General features: G+C 39.5%; 2 protein-coding genes across 2 annotated transcripts in view; both read left to right on the top strand.

Moving 5' to 3' along the window:
- The first annotated feature begins 595 nt into the window (after positions 1-595).
- The window catches only part of LOC136852412 (uncharacterized), a 336,382-nt gene continuing 313,154 nt past the window's right edge, over positions 596-23,823 (top strand). Inside the window, 2 exon segments of the mRNA XM_067127034.1 lie at positions 596-813; positions 8,922-8,985. The gene's annotated coding sequence lies outside the window, so the exon portion shown is untranslated.
- LOC136852372 (uncharacterized) overlaps positions 19,969-23,823 on the top strand; it is a 44,993-nt gene continuing 41,138 nt past the window's right edge. Inside the window, exon 1 of the mRNA XM_067126964.1 lies at positions 19,969-20,250. The gene's annotated coding sequence lies outside the window, so the exon portion shown is untranslated. The remainder of the gene's footprint in view (positions 20,251-23,823) is intronic.

Raw genomic sequence — 23,823 nt, forward strand, 5'->3', positions numbered from 1 at the left:
ACACTTGTATAAGACTTTTTTGTATGGGTGGTGTTTATCATTATTTCTCCCATGTGCATGCTCTCCCTACCAAGAAGAGCTTCGTGTCCAAATATTGTGACAGCGGTTAGAGGAGTTTAATATTGTGACAGGGGTTAGAGTTTATTAACTATTAAGGTAGCCACAAATAAGGCACATAAAGTAAATAGTATTGCGAATGAAAAATATACGGAAGCATACTGTAAGTTAACGCTTGTTCACACTGTAAACACGTAACGATGGAAACCCAGAGGACGAAGCGAAACGTCAGGCAACTGCACAGACCACACCTCAGTCGTTTCGACGCTATCTTTACCCCCACCCCCCCCTCCCCCCGGCCTCGCCGACTTTGTGTTGTAAAGTAAACGGTACCTTATTTTATTAGGAGTATGTTTTAATAAAACGAAAACAAGAATGTGCATATTTCATATTCAATGTTTCGTCAGGGAAATGTCACTTTTCGGCGAATGGGCCCATAGTGGCCCTTCGCAGTTCGCATCTCGTATAGTACACGTATGGCTGCCTGGCTGATGTGGAATTTTACCAGTGCGGCTTCGGTAAAATGAGCTTTCTCATTGGTCGTGGCTCGGTTACGAGTCATTGTTATTGGTCCACGTACTTTTAAACTTCGCTGCGGCCGGATGGCCAAGCTTGGATTTTCTGCCGGGCCCGGGTTTGTCATCACTCAGGCTGACTGAAGTCACCGAAACACTTGGATGTTCGCTCCCCCCGTAAGCTGTCGTGGAAGAAGATCCGCATCCCTCTCGAAATCTGTCGACTTTTCTCCAGTTCAAGGTAGGAACGGGTACTTTTGAATTTATATTCTTTTTTGTTGTAAAGAAATACATCGTCACTGGAAATGAGGAATACCGAAATGAGCCGTTAATATGTTGTGTTTTAACGGGAAAACATGCGATGGGAAACCAGCCATGTTGAACGTAATCTCTACACACACACTCACGAATGTGTGTATATATATATATATATATATATATATATATATATATATATATATATATATATATATATATTACACACACACACACACACACACACACACACACACACACACACACACACACACACACACACACACACACACGTAAGTCTGTGTGTGTAGAGTTTACGTTCAATATGGCAAAACCATGTTGAACGTAACTCTACACACACACACACACACACACACACACACACATATATATATATATATATATATGTGTGTATATGTGTTTGTTATATATATATATATATATTTATATATATATATATATATATATATATATATAAATAATGTATATATACATTGTGTGTGTGTGTGTGTGTGTAGAAGTTACGTTCAACATGGCTGGTTTCCCATCGCATGTTTTCCCATTAGAATACAACATATTACGGTTCATTTCGGTATTTCTCATTTCCAGTGACGATGTATTTCTTTACAACGAATATGCAAAGAGAAAAGGTTTGCGGGACGCCATGATTAGTACCAGCCCATGAGTATTTACGTGCAAACAGAAACTTCGTTGGGTGTTAACGTACAGACAACAAAAAGTCGTTGGCTAACAACCCTTCAACCGGGTAGTATGTATATATACGTAGCGCTGCCAGAGCCGTTTAGTACGTATATAAACGGCCGAGCATATGTTTTGACCGTGGCGTTTAGTACGTATATATACGATCGAGTTTTCCTGCCTCCCTTTCAAGGTTAATGCATTAAAATGTTTTCTCTAGGTCCCAGGAAGTCGTGTTGACCATATCCAAACAAAAACACTTCCTCCCAAACCTCCTTTTATCATAATTTTCCTGATTTTCTATATCTACCAAACCCCCTTTTATCATAATTTTCCTAATTTTCTATATCTAATGCGGGAATTCGCCAGTCACTTGGCGACATCGCTATGTTGCGACACAACACTTTGCTGGCTGGTTCGTTCTCTTACACGGAATTTGGTCTTTCGACGCAGGGGCTAGAAAGGTAATAAACCTTTCTAACCCAACTTGGTATCGGAAATGAGTTACTTTCTTTGTTTTTCAACTCCAGCGCCAATGAAAAACGATAAGTAATTGTAGTTTATTGACATTATTCCATTTGAAATAAGAAAAATGTACGCACTTGACTGTTTTATTATTTTACGATGTGTTCAGTACATGTGACTGAACTCCAGATGCCCTTCATTCTGAATAATGACCGAAAGATCTTCGTTTTTTATTCTAAATTGTTAAAGTTGGCAATAATTGTAATTTATTTCATCAATTTAACTTGGACATTTCATAAAAATTACTCCAGAAACTGTGTATATTATCTTATGTCGCTACACACACACACACACACACACACACACACACACACACACACACACACACACACACACACGTATGTAATTCTATATTTTAGCGCTGCCCCTGTTTTTACCATTTCACCGGGTTTTTTCTACACTTACGGGTTCTGATACTGGCGGTGCATCTGTTTGTTGTCGGCCAAATGGAATGACCCTTCGCCACGTTTAGTACTGGCCCGGTGGTTAGGGGGTGGCGGGTACCCATACGTTAACAAGTTAATGCACTTGCCGAACGGGATATGAACCGTTCCAAACAGACGTACCCGTGCTCTGTCTTGTGAAGATCGCGTATGGAAACCCCTTGTTGGATAGACTTCGGCGGTTAATTACAGGTTAATTAGACTCGAGCGCCGAAAATGAAAGGTAAATTTATAATTAGCAACCGGAAAACTGTAGAGAAAGTCAAGTTATAGTGCCGTCGGCGACGCTGAGCTACATATGTATATGTATATATATATATATATATATATATATATATATATATATATATATATATATATATATATATATATATATATATATATAGCATTCGAATAACTTTTTGCCGTTACTTATAAGTTCTGGAACGTCACAGGTCACAGGGTTAGATCTAGAACGAACAAACTTTCAAAACATGAAACAATACGCAAGGACCATAATCTAAATGAAAGTTACGCACAAAATTCTTGCACAAGAGAATGATGAAAACGACAGCACAGGCCTAACAAGGTAAACACAGTAAAGTGAGGCTTATATTTGATGACTGTGAACCGGTTGCCAGTAATTTCCGGGCCTAGGATTTCGTATTTGACAACAGTGGCAGTTTCATTACATCGATAAAGGAATATCTTTAAGCCTAGGTGATGAAATTTATCGGTGTCACCACCATTTTCTTAATCAAATTATCGTTTAGTCAGAGAAAGTGCTTTCTTTGTATTGTTCTTTACCCTCCTTTTGAACACTGCATGTCATGTACAGTAATTCAAACCTAACAAATTTGTCATTGATAACTCATAATGTTCGAGAATTCTAACAACTATAAAAAGAACAATTAGCATACGCATCAGTGAACAGACATATATATATATATATATATATATATATATATATATATATATATATATATATATATATACATATACACATATACATATATATACACATATATACATATATATATATATATACACATATATATCTACACACACACACACATATATACATATACATATATACATATATATATATATATATATATATATATATATATATACATGTACATATATATATATATATATATATATATATATATATATATATATATATATATATATATATATATATATATATATATATATATATATATATATATATATATATATATATATATATGTATTATATGAATGTCTTTTCTTGTAATACTACAGTGTAATATGAAAATAAGAAGGCCCATAAAACACTATTTAAACGTTGAAACCATATATTTCGGGCACTTGTTTCTGTGCCCCTGTTCACTGGTAGAATATGGACAGGTGGAAAGTTACAATGGTATATATACAGAAACATGAAGGTGTGGCCTTAGGCCTCCGATGTTATGGAGGTGGCGTTTCTTAAGAAGGAGGAGAATAACCAAATTCCCTAGTGGTTTTTGGCCTCATTAGCTCCCGTTTGGCGATGGATCTGGCGGTCGCGTTTCTTGGGTCATTTTCTTCAGGAGGGTTTTTGAGGATTAAGGTGTCGATGGCGTCCGATTTCCAATGTCCTCCTGACAGGTTCATATTGTTGGTTTGATTGATGATAGCAGATTCCAGCATCTTTCTATTGTACGGACAGCTACTCTTGAAAACCAACTCCGCCCCACTCCAGTTAATGACATGCCCTGTATTTCCACCTGTCCATATTCTACCAGTGAACAGGGGCACAGAAACAAGTGCCCGAAATATATGGTTTCAACGTTTAAATAGTGTTTTATGGGCCTTCTTATTTTCATATATTATACATACATACATACATACATACATACATACATATACATGTACATACGTATATATATATATATATATATATATGTACATACATACATATATATACATACATATATATATATATATATATATATATATATATATATATATATATATATATATATATATATATATATATATATATATATATATATATATATATATATACACACACACACACACACACACACACATATATATATATATATAGCCTATATATATATATACACACACACACACATGAAGCTACAAATGTCGTTTAATATCAAATTCACGCTACCTCGAGTGTCTCGATGGAGAATTGTCACGAAGGGAATTTATATAAGTGATAAATGAACAGGTACCACTGGGATGCAGAACCCTTGACATGGACCCATTCAACGACCCCAGTAGGCGTTACCACGGCGCCATCATCAGAGGTATAAATCATTACAGAGTCTGCTGTACTGTTTTTTCCCGTCGTGACCGGGAAATTGTACTTAACCTCGGCAATGACCCACCTCGCGCCACGATAGTTCGTTGGTACGTTTGGAACACGCAGCTCTTATTATGAAATTTTTTATCACACCGTGATTTATATACAATCATGAAGCTACAAATGTTGTTTAATATCAAATTCACGCTACCTCGAGAGTATCTCCGATGGAGAATTATCACGAAGAAGAATTTATATAAGTGATAAATGAACAGGTACCACTGGGACGCGAACCCTTGACATGGACCCATTCAGCGACTCAGTAGGCGTTACCAGCGCCATCAAGAGGTATAAATCATTACCGAGTCTGCTGTACTGTTTTTCCCGTTGTGGCCGGGAAATTGTATAGCCTCGGCAATGACCACCTCGCCATGATAGTTCGTTGCGCGTTTGGAACACGCAGCTCTTATTATGAATTTTTTATTACACTGTGATTTATATACAATCATGAAGTTACAAATGTCGTTTAATATCAAATTCACGCTACCTCGAGAGTATCTCCGATGGAGAATTATCACCGAAGGGGAATTTATATAAGTGATAAATGAACAGGTACCACTGGGACGCGAACCCTTGACATGGACCCATTCAACGACTCCAGTAGACGTTACCACCGCGCCATCAAGAGAGGTTCGCGTCCCAGTGGTACCTGTTCATTTATCACTTATATAAATTCCCCTTCGGTGATAATTCTCCATCGGAGATACTTTCGAGGTAGCGTGAATTTGATATTAAACGACATTTGTAACTTCATGATTGTATATAAATCACGGTGTGATAAAAAATTTCATAATAAGAGCTGCGTGTTCCAAACGTACCAACGAACTATCATGGGGAGGTGGGTCATTGCCGAGGTTATACAATTTCCCCGCCACGACGGGGAAAAAACAGTACAGCAGACTCGGTAATGATTTATACCTCTTGATGGCGCGGTGGTAACGTCTACTGGAGTCGTTGAATGGGTCCATGTCAAGGGTTCGCGTCCCAGTGGTACCTGTTCATTTATCACGTATATAAATTCTCCTTCGTGATAATTCTCCATCGAGATACTCGAGTTAGTGTGAATTTGATATTAAACGACATTTGTAGCTTCATGATTGTATTTAAATCACGGTGTGATAAAAATTTCATAATAAGAGCTGCGTGTTCCAAACGCATCAACGCACTATCATGGCGGAGGTGGGTCATTGCCGAGGCTGGCATAATTTCCCGCTCACGACGGAAAAAACAGTACAGCAGACTCTGTAATGATTTATACCTCTCTTGATGGCGGTGGTAACGTCTACTGAGTCGTTGAATGGGTCATTGTCAAGGGTTCGCGCCCCAGTGGTACCTGTTCATTTATCACTTATATAAATTCCATCGGAGATACTTCGGTGATATATTCTCCATCGGAGATATATAAATACGGTGTGAAACATATATATAATATATATATATACATGTATGTGTATAGTGTGTACACACATTTATACAAGTGGCAATACAAGTTAGCTATGTTTCCAAATTTCTCCCTGACTTGTAATCCTACTACAGTTAATCTGCATTCCTCATTTCGGGTTTCTTTAATCCGGTCATAAAATCCTAAGTATCCCTCCCCCGGGCTGTCCAGAAGAAAGAGGCCGTTCCGGGACAAGGCCGAGTTAATTTACAAATCTGCCATCACTGGAGAAGTCAGTAATAGGAATTTTTTTTTTTTATTCCATGTTGTAGCATTTATATTCATCAGTGAATCTGACCTAGATATTGGGCATTAGTATAATTTATTTAGGTGATTAGAAACTAGATCATCCTCACCCTACTTTTGTTCAAAGCAGTTTAATACATGACTTCAATTCTTCAGATTTCAATTCATTTTACGTCTTCACGGTTAGATACGCAGAACAAGTGTCAAGCTGTTTACTGTTTCAGACCTAGTATGGAAAAGTGTGGCGACGCGACATGTCAATGTTGTACGAATCAAGTCTGGGAAAAGTGGCAATGTCTAAAACGTACTGCATGTTCGTGGTCATTTTGGTTTGATTATGATATTGATAACTGGCTAATATAGAAATTTGTAAGGTAGCGACGTAGGTGGTATTGACTGAAATGATCGGCTGTTGTTTACGGCTCTAGTTACCTCCCACCCACGGCGAATTTGATGGGCTTGATATTACGGCCTGGAATTATAACAAGTCCTTCTTTCGCTGATGATGGTCCCTTTTGAATTCCTTTGTCGACGGTCAAAGTTCATGGGGAAAGTAGAAGTCGTTTAACTTCCCTGTACAAAAGGGAGATCACATATATATATATATATATATATATATATATATATATATATATATATATATATATATATATATATATATTGACTTAGGAATTCCATACAGTTTACTTTTATTTGATATTTTTATTTAGAAAACAACATGCATCGTGGATGATGTAGAATTCATAACAGGAGCCTAGGTTTAGCCCAAAGATTGGATTCTACAGACTACCAAATGCAAGATCTTTTGGAAACAGCTCGAATATATACCATTATATGATCTGTCTAATAAAAATCGGATGATTAGTAACAACTATAATTTGAATGACTAATTGTTGTAACCTGTTATTTATAAGTTCTAGAATGTCAAAAAGAAAGAGTTTCATATACAACAAATAAACTCCCATACGTGAAACAATGCACGTGTCGGTCCTAGGAGAATGTTACTTTCCAAATGCATCCACGCTGATAATCCTATATAGCCAAGGGGAAAATTGCTGTTATTATCATGGCTGGAAAGAGCAGACGTATAAATACGTGACAGTGGTGAAAGGAAAACTGCCGTATATATGTTAGTCATATGGGTTAAAAGTCTTATATGGGTTAAAATATATGGAATAACAGAAACTGATAAAAAAGAAAAAAGCAAACGTAGCCCCCCAGCCTTCAAAAGATAGCGCAGCCGGGAGAATAGTTGCCATGTTGTGTTTTTTACTTTTTGCTGACAGGCTGGGTAACGTAAATATTTGCTGGCCGCACTCTTAGCTGACAGCTGGGGCCACCAAAGCTGCTTCCCATAGAAAACAGTTATTGGGTTAACTTAGAAACAAAAAAGTTGTTGGGTATTAATATACAAACAAAAAAAGTCGTTGGGTATTAACGTACAAAGAAAAGTCAAGTGTTCCGCATACACACACACACTGTGTATGCGAAACACTTGATGACTTTTCTTTGTACGTTAATACCAACGCCTGGGTTTTTTGTTTGTACGTCAATACCCAACTACACACACACACACACACACAGTGTGTATGCAAAACACTTGATGACTTTTCTTTGTATGTTAATACCAATGCTTTCCCCCCCCCCCCCGTACGTCAATACCCAACGACTTTTCTTTGCCTGTACGTTAATACCAACGACTTTTCCATGTTCGTAAATACCCATGGGCTGGTACTAATCAAGGCGTCCCGCAAAGCTTTTCTTCGTAAAAACTAAAAACAAAAGGACTAAATTGTTCACTTTAATTTGGTAAATTTTTAAAGTTATGTCACCAGTACTGCATCTTCACCCCTTTCTACGGTTTTCAGTAAATAAATTTCAGTAAATGCTAGGAATTACTTATATAGGTATCTACAGTATAGTAGGAATTTGCGTAATTGTTTATGATGAGTGTTATTTTTCTTTTCCGCAACTGATTCTCTAATGCGTAAGCTACTCGTTTTCAGTAAACAGTTTGTCTGCATCGTCATGTGCTGTAACAGCCCGGCTTGAATTAACGTACAAACATGACGAAAATTCGGTAAATTTCTCGTATTAATTCGGCAAATTTTTCAAGTTATTTCGCCTGAACTGCGTCATACGGTATACACCTTATTTTATATTGTTCAGTGAAAAATATTTTGTTTGTAAACGTTTTCTCGTGCTGATCTCTTCCTTAGAATTACAAGTCTTACTGTACATTGGTGCAGGTGATTGCATCTGCACGAAGCACAGAAGTCGCATGTCCAAGGGCAGTGCAAAAGATTATTGTAGTACTATGTTGAACCTAATTTATGTTTTTGCAAACCTAACTTTCCACACTGCATTCTGGATGACAAGCACTCTGAATTTGTGTTTTTCAGGTGGTTTGGGCACGTGATCATCCCTCCCCTACCCCGATCTTTGATTGGCCAAAGAAACTTACCGGTGAGTATCATGAGACTGGATGTTGATTATTTTCACCTCCGCCTCCCTCCCTCCCTCCCTACTTCCTAACAAGTGCCGTAAAATATCCTTTTTTATGTATTGTCTTATACCTCTGTATGAATGCCACTTAGACCAAAATGAAATTACATGTTTAGACCAAAATTAGAATACGGTTAAGTGCAAGTACCATTAGGATTGGCGAGAGTTATTGATTTTCCTCTTTGGAGATGTGTATGTATGTATTTAATATGTACATATAAATATACAATAATAAAGAAAGAGGAAGAAGCTTGCTGTTATGCCAGTTGATCTAAGTAGTAGCCCCGCAGCGGCGATTACCATCTAACTTGACTTTTTCCATAGTTTTTTGGTTGCTAATTATGGATTTACCTTCAATTTTTTGTTGCACGAATGTAATTGACTTGTAATTAACCCCTGAAGGACATCCAACAAGGGTTTCCCATACGCGATCTTCACGAGACAGAGCACGGGTACATCTATTTCGAACGGATCATATCCCGTCCGGCAAGTGCAAAAAGTTGTTAACATATGGGTCCTGCCTCCCCCAGGCCAGTACCAAACATGGCGAAGGGACATTCCATTTGGTCAACAACAAACAAATGTACCGCCAGTATCAGAAGCCCAAAAAGTATAGAAAAAAACAGTTTCCAAGGTAAAAACGGGCATGGAGCTAATACTTAGAATTAACTTGCAATTATTCTTCTGATGCGCTGAGGAATAATATACCAGTGCTCTTGAAGTGACTGATAGTGCAGGTTCAGTGTAGAGAAACATGTCGACACTGCAGGTTCAATGTAGAGAAACATGTCTCAGTGTCGACTAAAAGTGGTCCCCAGAACTAAAAGACTGTGGATTGGAAGAACTAGGTTTTAACTGTTTACTACTCAAGAGTCTACTGACCTCTGTTATGATACCACTCATGAACTGTAACTTGTTCGGTCAAGGTTTCTGCTGGAAACAGGACCCCAGCAAAGTAATATGGTCAATAGCCATCAAAACAAATCACTCAAGATACCTTGTTGCATGGTATAATGCAGTTAAGATGTGTGTGTGGCTGGCTGGCCATTCTTGGATGCAGGAATATATCAATAGTTAATTTAGAAAATGGACTAGAGATAGAGTTTGAGGTTTGCCAATCCTACCTGATTAACTACCAAACTGATATTGGTAACATGACTGTATAATGCTCTATGTCTCATAATAACCAACCCAATGGAACTGAAAATTCACTTGATCAAAAGCGTTGGTAAATCCTGTATGCCCTGTTTAACAAGGCTTCATTACATTTTTCAGTAGAACTAATCAGCAGCTCCGCGGCGGCTATCTTCTTCTAACTTAACTTTTTTTGGTTGCTAATTATGGATTTACCTTCAGTTTTTGCCGCGCAATTGTAATTAACCTATAATTAACCACAGAACTTCATCCAATAAGCTAGGGGACCCAATGGGAAAGCGGGGTTATGGGTGGGGTATACTACTGTGACAGGTGATTTGCTCCATCCATCCAACAAGCTAGGCGACCCAATGGGAGTGCGGGGTTACTGGTGGGGTATACCTCCAGGACAGGGTGATTTGCCCCCCGTTTGTTACTAATCTACAATTTTGGGGACCCGTAGGGGAAGTGGGGTCATAGGTGCGGTAGACCAACAGGGGTTGGGTGAGAAGGTGAGCAAACTTTACTGTATACGACGTTACAGAGACGAAAAACCCTTACACAAACACGGGAGGAACAAGACGACAAAGGTAGCCACTACAAAGGCAAAAACTTTCATTACTACTGCTATTATGAATGCTGCCATGCATGCATACTCTTATAGGGGAGCCTTTGGTACACAGGCAGATTCCTCATTGAGGAGGGGGGGTGAGTTGGTGGATAATGTTCGTTTCCAGTCCTTCTAAAGTTTCAGTTTTGCGAAATGCACTTAGGGATATTTGATTTCCCAGGGGCTAGTACTGAACATGGGAAAACACATTTGGGCCCCCGGGGCCTACTGAACACGGCAAAGTACACTTGAACCCCCCAGGTGCCAGTATTTAACACAGCCAAGGGGGTTTCAGGAGGAATTGAGAATTCTCTCCTGCTGTTGGAGGGCATGTGGGGTTTATTCATACACGATCCTCACAGTTTAGACCACCATCTTTCAAACTATTGCACCCGTCTGTTTGCGTTGGAACGGTTCATAAGTATTTTGTTTCAGTACACTGGCTAATTCCTTGCCGTACTCTCCTTTGAACCTGTAACTCGCCACCCTTTGGCCATTACCTGCAAAGACATCTTACGTCAACTGCCGGGAAATTAACGTTTATGTTACGGCCATTACGAGATGTTAATTCGGCTGCATCAATTTCATGGCCTTTAAAAAAAAAAAAAAAAAAAAAAAAGAACGAACTTTAGCCCATGGTGCAGTAGTGGGTGCAGGCTGGTCATTCAGCAAAAAAGCATTTTGCTCCCCAAGAAACAGGCTCGGAGTCCCTAAGGTAAGTTTATTGGGGCTTGTTTCTTAGCGTTTCGAATTGTTGTTTTATTTTTCAGATTATTTTGAGTTTGGAACTCCACGGACTGATTGGTGCCTGGGAAATTGGTTTTGCCTATAATTTTATGGCTGTTGTTAAAGGAGATGATGTTTTGTTTGTTGCAGGCCTGTTATTCTTCCTAATGCATTCCTACCTACTAACCTCCCCCCCCATTTCCTCTGTAACAGTACGATTTGCCCCTGCGCAAAACCCCGTGCCTCCCCCCACTGCCTCTTCTCGCCTCCCTCTCCCTGCCTTCCCCCACGTTCCTCCCCTTCCCTCAGCTGCTCCGTGCAAAGAATGGCTCCTTGGCTATTTACACCTCTGGAGTGTGCTTCCACAATGTAAACATCCGCTACATTTCTGCGTGTTCTCCCCCACCCCAAAACCCTGAATTCCCACAGTCCCCCTTTACTGTTGGTAGAGTTAGGGGCCAAATAACACTTGGCTGACAACAAACAAGTGCGTCTTCTGTATCAGCAGCCTGCTGACAACAAACAAGTGCTTCTCCCTTATGAGCAGCCCTAAAAGTGTAGGAAAAACAAATTTCCAAGGTAAAAACAGGAGCAAAGCTAATACTTAGAAATACTGTCAGTGGAATGGCTATGGTGATCTTCGTATAAATTGTCATAGTGCCTGATACATCAACAAGATCAGAAACTATGATCAAAGGTAATGAAGCATTCTTATTCACCATACTCTTTGTCCTAACATTTGCATAAGTTTCACTACGAAACATTATTGTTTCCATTATCATTTGTCTTATTTTCTTTAATCAGAATACTCGCATCTTACATCATCATCAAACAATGGATTATCAATAACCATACTTGAAATGCCCTTTTAATAAATGAGTAACTATTTTATATAGTCCTCTTCCTCGTTGCTCCTAGTATTTCACGGGCAAATCAACCTCTTAACTGTCAGTACACTGCAAGTCAAGTATAGTACGAATTCTGTACAGGCAAATCAACTTCTTGTACACTCGGCAAGAAAAGTGAAGATACAGTTTTCTTTAGATTTCGTTCATCGAATTTTTATTTTTTTCTTACAGAAAACACAATCTCGGTAAATTTACTCTATAATATGAAAATACAATGCAAATTATATCATATATGTTAAATCTGCAAAACAAAAACGTTCAGATACTTAAAAACACCAAGCATGTCCGAAGTAATCAGAATTTCTCAGATGACTTCGTTCATAGAGATCTAAAAGATAGTGTGTGAATATCTCGGTGTAGTACTCTTTATCAGAACGGCAATATTTACTCGTTTTCCGTTATGGACAGGCTTATTATTGCATCATCATACGAGGTAGTGATAATTTCTTTAATTTTCACACATTCATATTTGTATTTCACGGTGTTAAAAGTCAGCTGGAATTAATGGCAGTAAATGTTGCGACAGCTATGGTAAGTTGACCAAATCTATTTAAATCTGCAAGAGCGTTCTCTATGATGTGTGGAGCACTTCAGCGGGAAAACACAAGTAACTGGATGTTTCTTGACGTTGCCCGTTCTCTCTGCGTTGCCATAGTTTGTCTCTCTCTCTCTCTCTCTCTCTCCATCGCTAAAACATACTATACAAATATAGTATCGCTCAATCTCTAAAAAAAAAAATAATGAAATGAGTAGCTCTACATATAGGCCTAGGCTTACACAACAGCAACTCTCTCTCTCTCTCTCTCTCTCTCCATCGCTAAAACATACTATACAAATATAGTATCGCTCAATCTCTAAAAAAAAAAAAATAATGAAATGAGTAGCTCTACATATAGGCCTAGGCTTACACAACAGCAACTCTCTCTCTCTCTCCATCGCTAAAACATACTATACAAATATAGTATTGCTCAATCTCTAAAAAAAAAAAAAAAAATAATGAAATGAGTAGCTCTACATATAGGCCTAGGCTTACACAACAGCAACTCTCTCTCTCTCTCTCTCTCTCTCTCTCCCATCGTAACATTGCATTCGTTCCTTTATTGTTCCCCACGTTGCTCAAATTTAACTCTTGATTTCACTATGGAAGATCGTGTTTTCGATTATGCAAGCATTCCGTTCATTGCGGTGTCATAAATTCATTTGTATAAGGTTAATTGGTAGGTTACGTCGAAAAATGTTTATTTTGCTCAGAACTGTCGCTGCAAATTACAACTTGAACGAATACTGTAAAGCTTACTACTGCATTTAAGTATCAATGATGTCAGAATCGTAGAATATGATTGAAAGTTATAGGAGGTCAAGCAAAAAACCAACACACTAAGACAGAAGCTCCTCCCCTTTCTAAAGTTGCCAGATGTCGCATTATTGAGCAATATACTGTATGTCCGAAGATTTAAAAAAACTGTATCTTCACTTTCCTTGCCGAGTGTACATGCAGATCAACTTTTTAGCATTGTCAGTACACCGAGAGTCAAGTATAGTATAAATTTTGTAACAACTGCTGTCACTGATCATCCAAATCTCTGAAGCACTTGTACTTTAGGTACAATTATTTTAAGTACAAGTTCTCCTCAGCTCTAACATCTTGGAAGGAGTCGAGCACTACCCTCAGGTAATGGAGAACCCAGTTCAGTGTTACCACAAATGGATGAATTTCCTTTGTTAGCACACAAAACATTACTGTGGAAGCAAATCCTTTATTTGCAAGCACATGCCGTCAAGTGTAAGAAAAGTAAAAATTTTTGGCTAAGTGGTTTGTATAACCTAAAAACACCTTACCAATACTCTTTGTATTTGGAGTGGTACTTTCCTTGATTTTAACATTAAGAAACATTCTAGCCTCTTAAGCTTACAATTTGTTATCTGTAGTTCTTTTTTTCCCAATTTAAGAAACATTCTAGTGTCTGAAGCTTACAATTTGGTATCTGTAGTTCTTTTTTCTCTAATTGCGAAGATGATTTACCACTAGTCACCAGGATTATTTTAGATGTAAGCTTGCATCTATTGCTCTGACACCCCCCCCCCCCAGATGCATAGGGTGGAGTCGTCATCTGTGGAAAGTTGTAGAGAGAAATCTGTGTTGTGCTGCACACCTCCAGAAATTGTTTACTAAAGATGAGGTTAGATAAACTTTCATCATGTAGCGCTCTGCTTGACATATGCACCCGTCTGTATGGGTGTCCCCATTGAACATTTAAGCTTCACTATTTCCTCTAATGAAAACTAGGTAAATCACTATTTCCTCTTAATGAAAACTAGGTAAATTTCAATATAGGTCTTAGTCTGGCTAAATTTCAACATGGGCTTTGGAGCCAGAGATAGTGTCTAGTTTTTCAATCTGTACTTTCTGAATTTCTTGTTCCCTAAGTTTTACATCTCTCCCCCATTTTCTCTCCTTGTTCTCATTGGAGGACACATTGCTGCTATAGTCAATCTTGTTTCTCCCTGACAATTCCATTACTGCTATCCCTTGCGTTCAAGTTGTCTGCCAAGTGCCACTGAATATTTGATCTATAGTTTCTGAATTTCTATTTCCTTAAGTTTTACATCTCTCCCCCATTTTCTCTCTCCTTGTTCTCATTGGAGAACATCTCTCCTTATAGTCAACTTTGTTTCTCCTTGAGAATTCCTTTTACTGCTGTCCCTTGTGTTAAAGTTGTGTGCCAATGGCCGCTAAATCTTCTAAAGTTCAATCCACTGTAGGTAGGTCTTCAGCGAAACGGATCTTGTCAAGAATGCGCAAGAATGGATGAACATCCTCCTCTAGAGGGCCTCAGTGCTACTTGCACTGCAAGCAACTCTAGATCAGTTGATGGGACACTTGGGTGTGCCCTTCAATGCCGTTGCAGTGTTTACAAGCAGTGGACTATGGGCTCCACCCTTTTATGTTAAAAATTTCTGAAACCCAGTGGTTGCTGCAACCACAACACTGGTTATAAGATGCTTTACAACATGCATGGGAGAATCTCAGTGTTTAAATGTTTGAAATTGTTTTTTCCTTTTTGTGATGATTGACCAATGTGTTTTGGTCACTCAAGGCCCAGAATGACCTGATGGCTCTACTTTGTCCACAAGTCAAATGGTATCCAGAATGCTGTTGCTTGTTGAAGTATTGAGAACGAGACACTTTTGCTCTACACTTTTACAGCTGTACCTACTCAGGTATCACTAACCCTTGAAGTTGATCATGCCTCTTTGCTTCTGTAAAATCTAGCTGCAGGGAATGCTCCTCATGCATTATTGTATGGAAGGATGTTTTGCACTATCAGGAGATCTACAGGTGTAAGCTTGGGCAAATTGGGTCAGCCTGTGTGGTTGGTGTAATTTGGAAAGATATGACGCCAGGTAGAGCTACAAATTGGCAGACTGTATAGTTTCTAGTCTACCTCCACCATTAGAAACTCTCAGTGCCTGCACTCTGGGCCTACTGCCCACCCCTTTCTAAGGTGTACCAACTTCAGAATGTAAACTCTCTGCCTTGGTAGGGGTCTTCATGCTCTCAGGAAGCTTTGAAAAGTTGTGCCTTACCTGCAAACTTTGTTCTCCCTAGTGACATTTACTTACAGTTCTCTCACTCTCACTGTTTTGCTGTTTTGCAAGTGCTGCATGCTTGACATACCACGAACAAAAAGGGAAGGATGGGGATATAGTAAAAAGAGGAATGGGTCTAGCAAATAGGAAATACACTTAACACATTATGAACTTACAGCCTCTTTCACTTCCTTTTTAGTTGTCCTGACTCTTTAGAAACTTTATAACCATTGTTGATATGGAGTTCTTTGTGCTTTTTCCCATATTTTTTTTGAAGGTGACCAGTTTTTATACCTGTATGCCAGTGATAAAATGATATGTTGTCTGTAAGACAACATAATAAATAAGTAATTTGTAACAAACTTATAAGGAATGTGGGTCTCGCCCACTTAATCAGTAATTAGCATCACTTTCTCCTTGGCCGTCTTGCTGTACAGACTTGTAAGGGGTGTGGTTCCTACCTGTTCGCATAGAAAGCAACATCACTATTATTGGCCATCTTGCTGTGCAGACATAGAGTGCAATCATAGTTAAGGCTGTTGAATGTGAATTTTATATATGTAACTTACCAAGTAATACAAAGCTATTAGTTTCTACTCTTATTTTCCACTCTAACGGGAGCTTTAGAATTGAAATTCGCAGTAGGTTTTTTTTTTTTTTTTTTTTTTTTTTTTTTTTTTTTTTTGCAAGAAAGTGCTCGGCCACTTCCAAAGGCCATACGTTGTTTGTTCAACAACTTTGTTTTATGAAGTTCAAGAGTTTCACCGGATGGCCGTGATTGTTTTCAAAGGATTTGGTGAAGTTTTCTATACATCGGTAGTCACTGCACTCTATTTGTGGATGTTGACTTAATATGTCAGACTTGAGTGGGACTAGTAACTGGTATTGCAGCAACGGCTGCAATACTAGGTTAACCTCTTCCAAATATGATGTACATCTAAATATGATGCACATTTGATATGTTTTTGTTGTCGAGAACAAGTTTGTTCTGACTTGACGTGTGAGGAATGTAGAGACTGGGACAATGTAAAATGGAGGATTTTGATTGACTAACCAAGTTACCAAGTTAAGAGAAGGCTAGGCATAGAAAGGCCACTACTAGAGCTGAGGCTAGAGCTTCTGTGTCCTCTGCTCCTAGACTGGCCCTTTCAACACCTGTAACGACTAGCTTGCCTGGTCCTACCTCTCACGCACTCCCTACGACTCCATTACCAGGCTTCCTTCCCTCTGAACCTAGTGCCATTGCCAGTCTCAAAGCTTTGGTAGACCATATATTTTTGTGCACTAGTGAACACGGTAGCTCAAATAGGAGCTTCGGTAAGATTGCTTTTAAATAAACCAACTGGTGATCCATGTACTAGTGTCAGTGGACTGGTTAGTGCTACTGTTCTGTCAGTGGAAGGAGTGGCCTCTCGTCCCACTGATGCTCTTAGAGAGCTCCCTGCCAAATGCCCCTGCACCTGGGAGCAGGCAAACCATAAGTCCAAGGGAGATCAATGGGGTTTTCCCACAAATAGTTGCTCCCTCAATTGAATCTGTTGCTATTTCCCAGGCTGTGGTAGCTAAGCACTGGAACAGTGTGCCATTGAATTACACCTACCTTATTCTCCAGTGGTTCTGACTCTGAGCCCAAAGGATGTGGTTGGCGGTGGTGTCATGATTCCTTCAGCCCTTTGAAGGGGCACGTTTTGGATGATCAGCCATCGACTCCCTGTAAATGCCAAAAGGACCAAGAACCCTCTTGTAGCTATTGGGACGATATGGAGCCCCTGTTGGCTCCCAAGCACCAAGTGTCTCACAAGTGTACCAAAGGATCAACTTCTCCCATAGGATCTGTTCTCCATCAGTTCTCCCAGTGGCTCATGGGTATGCAATGGGATCAGTACACTCAGTGGATCCTGATATCCCAGTGGCTTCCAGCTCTTGTACAGTGTTCAGTGTTAGATGACGTCTCTGAGGGCTCTTCTGATTCAGACGTCCCTATTACAGCAGGTCAACCTGTTACGGCGCCTTCTGTTAAGCGAGTTTTGAAAACTGTACCTACTTCTCCTGCCACTGAGCGCACAAAAGGGACCCAAGTACCAACTCCTCAAGATCCTTCATTGCTACCCACTCATTAGTGATTGGACAACATCCTGGAGCTTCTGAAGAAATCTTCATCTCCTCAGAAACCAGAGGAACCACAACAGAACTTGGCGCTGTCCGCTATTTCTTCAGTGGAAGAAGAACCTCAGCAAGAGCACCCTGCATCTGTGTGTGCATCCCTATTGAATTACCTTCTGTTCTGCTTCCTGTCGTACTTTACCACTGCAGCACCATCTCCTGGGTCTTCCTTTATGTTACGGCAACCAGCAGGTTCTGCTAAGCTCACAAAGATGGCTCTCTCGATTTCTTCCAAGAAGGCTCTGATGGGTATTGACTCTTGGTGGGTTGAGAAGAGGGAGTTAGGAAAGGAGGTCCAGTAAAGCCCCGTATTCGCAGTCTCACGATTCGCGAATTTCTCAGTGGAACATATATACGCATTATTCGCTGAAAATTCGCCCATTTATGGTATTTTTTCACTGAATACTAATTACTGTATTTTCTTGTCATTTTCATGACTAAATGCACTTTTTATTTTCTTGTAATGTTCTTGACTAAATGCACGTTTTATTTTCTTGTAATTTTCTTGACTAAATGCACGTTTTGTGATAAAACTATTAAAATACTCAGGTACCCAGGTAGTGCTCGAGATACGATAATTCGCCTTACAATAATTCGATGGGGTAAGCAATTAGTACGGATACGACAATATTTATAAAATATACTTAAATTTCGTGCAAGCACAGACAGCGAGAGAGACCAAATTAAAATTGACTACCTTTTCCTCCATCTCTTTATCCCATCTTCTAGTTAAAAAGATAAAAGGGAATGATAAAAGTATTGTTAGTAACGTTATAAATCTTTCGTAAATGTGTACAGCCATAAACACCCGAACGAGAAACTTGTTTTGCTTATAACAGAATCGGGTAACAGCCATTTTGCTTGTATTTCAACTATCGTACGGTAATAAATGATTACCGTAGTTATAGTAAAAATGGAAGTTAAGTAGAACAGGACTAATATATTACCCTTATTCGGTATGGATAAAAGATCGGCAGGGAAATATACTGCTAAATTTAAGCTCCAAGTTGTAGCTGAAGCTGAGAAAACAGTGTCCAAACTGTTAATGACTATAAATTATCGTGAATCGGCAACATGGATGAAACTCGACTGTAATTAAAATTGAAGAGAAAGTATTTCAATCAAACCTACCGGGCATGAAAGAACACACATTACTGTTATGTTTACGCCGATAAACGATAAATACGCACAGCTAGTATTATGATGAAATCGAATGAAAAACGAACGAATCATGATTTTTTTACACAAAACTAATGCCGATGCCCCCAAACGGCCAACGTCATCTATTAACGAAAGAAATAGCTAAATTAACTTCACAATGAGACTTATTTAAGTTATAATTCGACTTATAAACCTTCTTATAACGAAAAATAACCTTGCCCCATATAACTAAAGTATCTTGAGATTCATTTACGCTAACTAGAAGCAAGAAAAGCGCTCTGAACTGAGTTAATCGGTTTCCTAACCAAACCATTGATCGCTGTGATCGCGCAATTTATAATAAAAAAGCAATATAATATATATATAGCCTATATATTATTGGATACACTGAATTAAAGCATAACAGTGTGGACAACCGAGGGACGCGCCGATAACTCATTAACAACGCCTCTAAATGAAAAATTGCATAGAATAAATGTTGTTCTGTGTCCCCGAATCCACCCTACCAATACCTTTCCTGACCAATTTGAATGATTTTCCCTAAGTACCAAGTTGACGTGAACGCTGAACGCCGCTGTCTATCGATATGATTCATAGGCCAAGACCAGAGTCATGCTGTCTTTGAACTTCTTTCTACCTCTAAACGCCGCGATGGAGTCACGACTTGATTTTGTCCCCGAAAGTTAACACCGTGAAAGAATTCAATGCGTACGGGGACCTTTACATTCCGACGGTTCTCTAGTTCCTACGGAACACCGGTGAATTCACGAAGTGGCTGTACCAGCAGGGACTGCTAGGCGACTTTTCCTGGTTATGTAGTGCTTGCAAAGCAGGAAACCGCCGTTTCGTTCAAGATGGAGTCTATCCAGACACTGAACACCCAGTGTACATGTGGCGCTGGTGAACCGTCGGTGCATCAAGATTTTGAATAAGGTAAGCAGATCATTTACCTTTCGTTTTACATATTTTTTTTATTGCTAGGTGAATTTGTTGTTGCGTTTTCCCGCGGACCTTCACAGGCTCCACCGTTTATGTATAGAGTATACTTTATAGTGTAGGCTAGGCTACCATATATGTATACATGGTACTGAATACTCTAGCGTAGGCTAGGCTATATTCGAGATGCGTTTTTCCAACAAAGATGGGTTTTACAGAACCTAACCCCAACGTATGTAGGATATTACCTATATAACATTTTTTTTTCAACAATCAAAATAGGCAGTCATAAGTGTTAGTAGCATCCCCGCGAATACCGGGTGTTTACTGTATTTTGTTCTCCTGTGTTCTTCTTGAAGAGGGTGTGTGTGTGTGTGTTTTTATGCAATGGGTGAAGCTCCCTCTTTGTGGGTTTCTGCCACCTCCCAAGGGTACTTCTCCATCCTTATTGATCCTGCTCAAAGATCGGCCTTTGACTCACCAAAGATATTTTCTTCCTCTGAACTTGATGGCTTGGTTAAAGACTTACAAAGTCTGCGAAATCATCAGTTTCCTCGACTGGACGGTGGGCACCTTGAAGAAGAAGATTGAGGACTGTTCTTCGTTGTAGGACAATATCGCAGTAGACTGGCTCGGGGTTCTGTCCTGTGCCGATATGACCATTAGAGAAGGGCACGAGAATTAGCTGCTCTCTTTTCTACATGCATGTTAAAGAAAAGGGAGCCGTGGTGCTCCTTCACCACCGAGGGAGTGACTCCTTCTCAAAGATCTTCTCTACTCTTTGCTCCACTGGACAAAAGTAACCTTGTTCCTCATGCAACAGTGGAAAGAGTAGCTACAGAGCTTCAGAAGGCGGCTACACATGATCCCCAACCATTCTCTCCTCTTCAACCATGGCCCTTTCAAGGGGCAAAAAGTAGAGCTGCTTGTCAACCAGGAACGAACCCTAGATCAGCCCATCCAGTTACAAAGAAATCATCAAGACCAACCTCTGGCAAGTGAGGAGCGGTCCTCTGTTTCCCAATTGGTGCCAGATTCAGGTACTCAAAAAAGGATACGCGATCTCCTTCAAGGAGAGCCCTCCTTTTATGTCTTCTCAGGAGACAATGCTATGCAGGTTGAGGATTGGACATGCAAGACTCACGCATGGGTTCTTGATGTCCCGTGAGAATCCTCCAATTTGTGAAGACTGTGCTGTACCCCTGAGTGTGGAACATTTGCTGGTTGAATGTCCCACACTTAGGAATTTGAGACAAAGGTTCCTGTCTTGGGGACGAGATGAAGTTGATAATTTTAATCTTGCTACAATCCTTCGAAAGGATTGTAACACTCAGCAATTGTATACTTTTATGTTGGAGGCGGGCCTTCTGAAGAAAATTTAGCTTGTATATAGAATATATGAAGAAATTTATTTATATACGTATCAGATATTTTTATATGAAATTTATTTTAAACCTATTTCTTTTTATTCAAATATTTATATGCATACCTTTTAGATATTTTTTATATGGATTTTTGGTAAATGTTCAGGAGAGGGCCGCATGAAGATATTAGTGATATTCAATATTTTTTTACTAGAATGTGTAGCAATGTGTGTAAATAGTGGTATGTGAGTGAGATTATGTGGTAAAATTCAATAAAATTCGAAATATCGGCGATCAAACTCATACTACTCTTCTCCTCCTCCCAGATTTTTCTAAGTCTTTTTGTTATTGTTTACTGTGTCTTGTTTCAGCTCAAATGAGCCGTGTAACTGCTAAAATCCGCAGATAAACTAGTACACTATGACGTCTTATGTGTGTAGCCAATCATAGTTTCATTTTTCGACACCTCATAAACTTTGGCCAATGGCGCGGGTGTTTGAAGATTTTCTCGGCGCAAGAATACATTATCCTATCAACGCCATTTCAGTTCCTTCTTAGACATGGAATCCGTAGCAGGAACCACTTCGCAGCAGAATTTACCGGCTATTCCAGATCCTGTTGAGGAAAGTCCACTTTCTTGAAGTGAATGCTACATAAGTTACGGTGAATTTTGTCAAGTGTATTCAGGAAATATAGAAAAATTAGTGGATTTGTGCCAGAGACACCATTTAAGTTTGATGGTTGTGTTAGGTAGTGCCCTTAAGGGGGGGTCGCAGGGGGGGCGAAGCCCCCCCGCTAGGTCTAGGTAGGGATATGGCGCCCTAGGTTAGGTTAGGTGGTTGTGTTAGGTTAGCTAGTGCCCTACAAATCATTTTATCCTCTTCCCCCCACCCAAAACCCCGGTTCCCACTGGGGGTCCCCTATAATTGTAGTAGTAGATTTAGGGTTAGATTATATGTGTAAGAGTAAGTGATAGTTTCTTGTTTTTAAAGAGTTTCCTCATGTTTCTATGCATTGTGCAACACCAATCTGATGGTTTCTTGCCGTTTTTCGTCGTTAAACCTAAAAATTCGGGTGCGGCCCTCTCCTGAACAATTACCGGATTTTTTTTTATATACATAACTTTTAGATATTTTTATATGAAATTTATTTTAAACTTAATTTTTATATTTAAATTTGTTTCGGCGTCAATAACCTAGATGTTATGACACCAGATTTAATAAACAAATCAATCAATCAATCTTCTCTCGTCGCCTTAAAAGCATACTCAGAAGGTTCGGAGAGGTTTTTGGCCCTCTAAAAAGAAGTTGCTGCTCTTCTTCAGAAGGAGCAATAGAGGAGGTAGAGGACTTATTGTCGGAAGGGTTTTGCAACTTCCTCTTCATAGCCCCCAAGCCATCTGGGTGTTGGAGACCAGTCTTGGATGTAATCACTCTTAACTTTTTTGTCCTAACCATAAAGTTCAAGATGTTTTCAACTTGGTTCTTGCTGCGATTCATTAAGGGGACTGGATGGTTTCCATAGATATGAGAGACGCTTACTTTCGTGTCCCAACACACTGGGATTCCAAGAAAATCCTGAGATTTGTATTTTCAGGCTCTTTGCTTAGGGTTGTCCACAGCCCCTCAAGTCTTCACCAGGGTACTTCCCCCTCCATCGCAATGGCTTCACCTAATGGGCGTAATAGTGTGCCTATATCTGGAACTGGCTCCTATGATCATCATCCCAGAGGACATGCATGGAAGACCTTCTCAAAACTCTGCAGTTAGGCCAGGATTTGGGCATTTTAATCAATCAAAAGAAATCCCAACTAGTCCCTTAACAATCAGTAGCCTATTTGGGGATGAGGAAAGACTCGGACTTTTCAGGCTTTTCTGTCAGACGAGAGTGCAGTTGTGCACCTAAAACATCTGACACTTTCTGAACCTACTGTCCTCCTCTGCCAACAATTGCATAAGTCTACTAGGAACCCTCTCCTCCAAAGAGATTTTCGTGCCGTTGGCGGAGATTGCATGCGATGCCTTTTGAATTCTTCCTAAAGGCCAATTGGAGCAGAACAGGGAAAGTCTCTCTTTCATCCAAACCCGAGCTTAACTTTTAATTGTTCTCCAACGCATTGGATCAGGGTTGGGGAGCAGTTCTAGGATGTGTGGAAGTATCAGGAACGTGTTCTCTACCAGAGAGGAAACTACACACAAACCTGAAT

The sequence above is a fragment of the Macrobrachium rosenbergii genome, chromosome 3, assembly GCF_040412425.1.
Source record: "Macrobrachium rosenbergii isolate ZJJX-2024 chromosome 3, ASM4041242v1, whole genome shotgun sequence".
NCBI classification, from domain to species: domain Eukaryota; kingdom Metazoa; phylum Arthropoda; class Malacostraca; order Decapoda; family Palaemonidae; genus Macrobrachium; species Macrobrachium rosenbergii.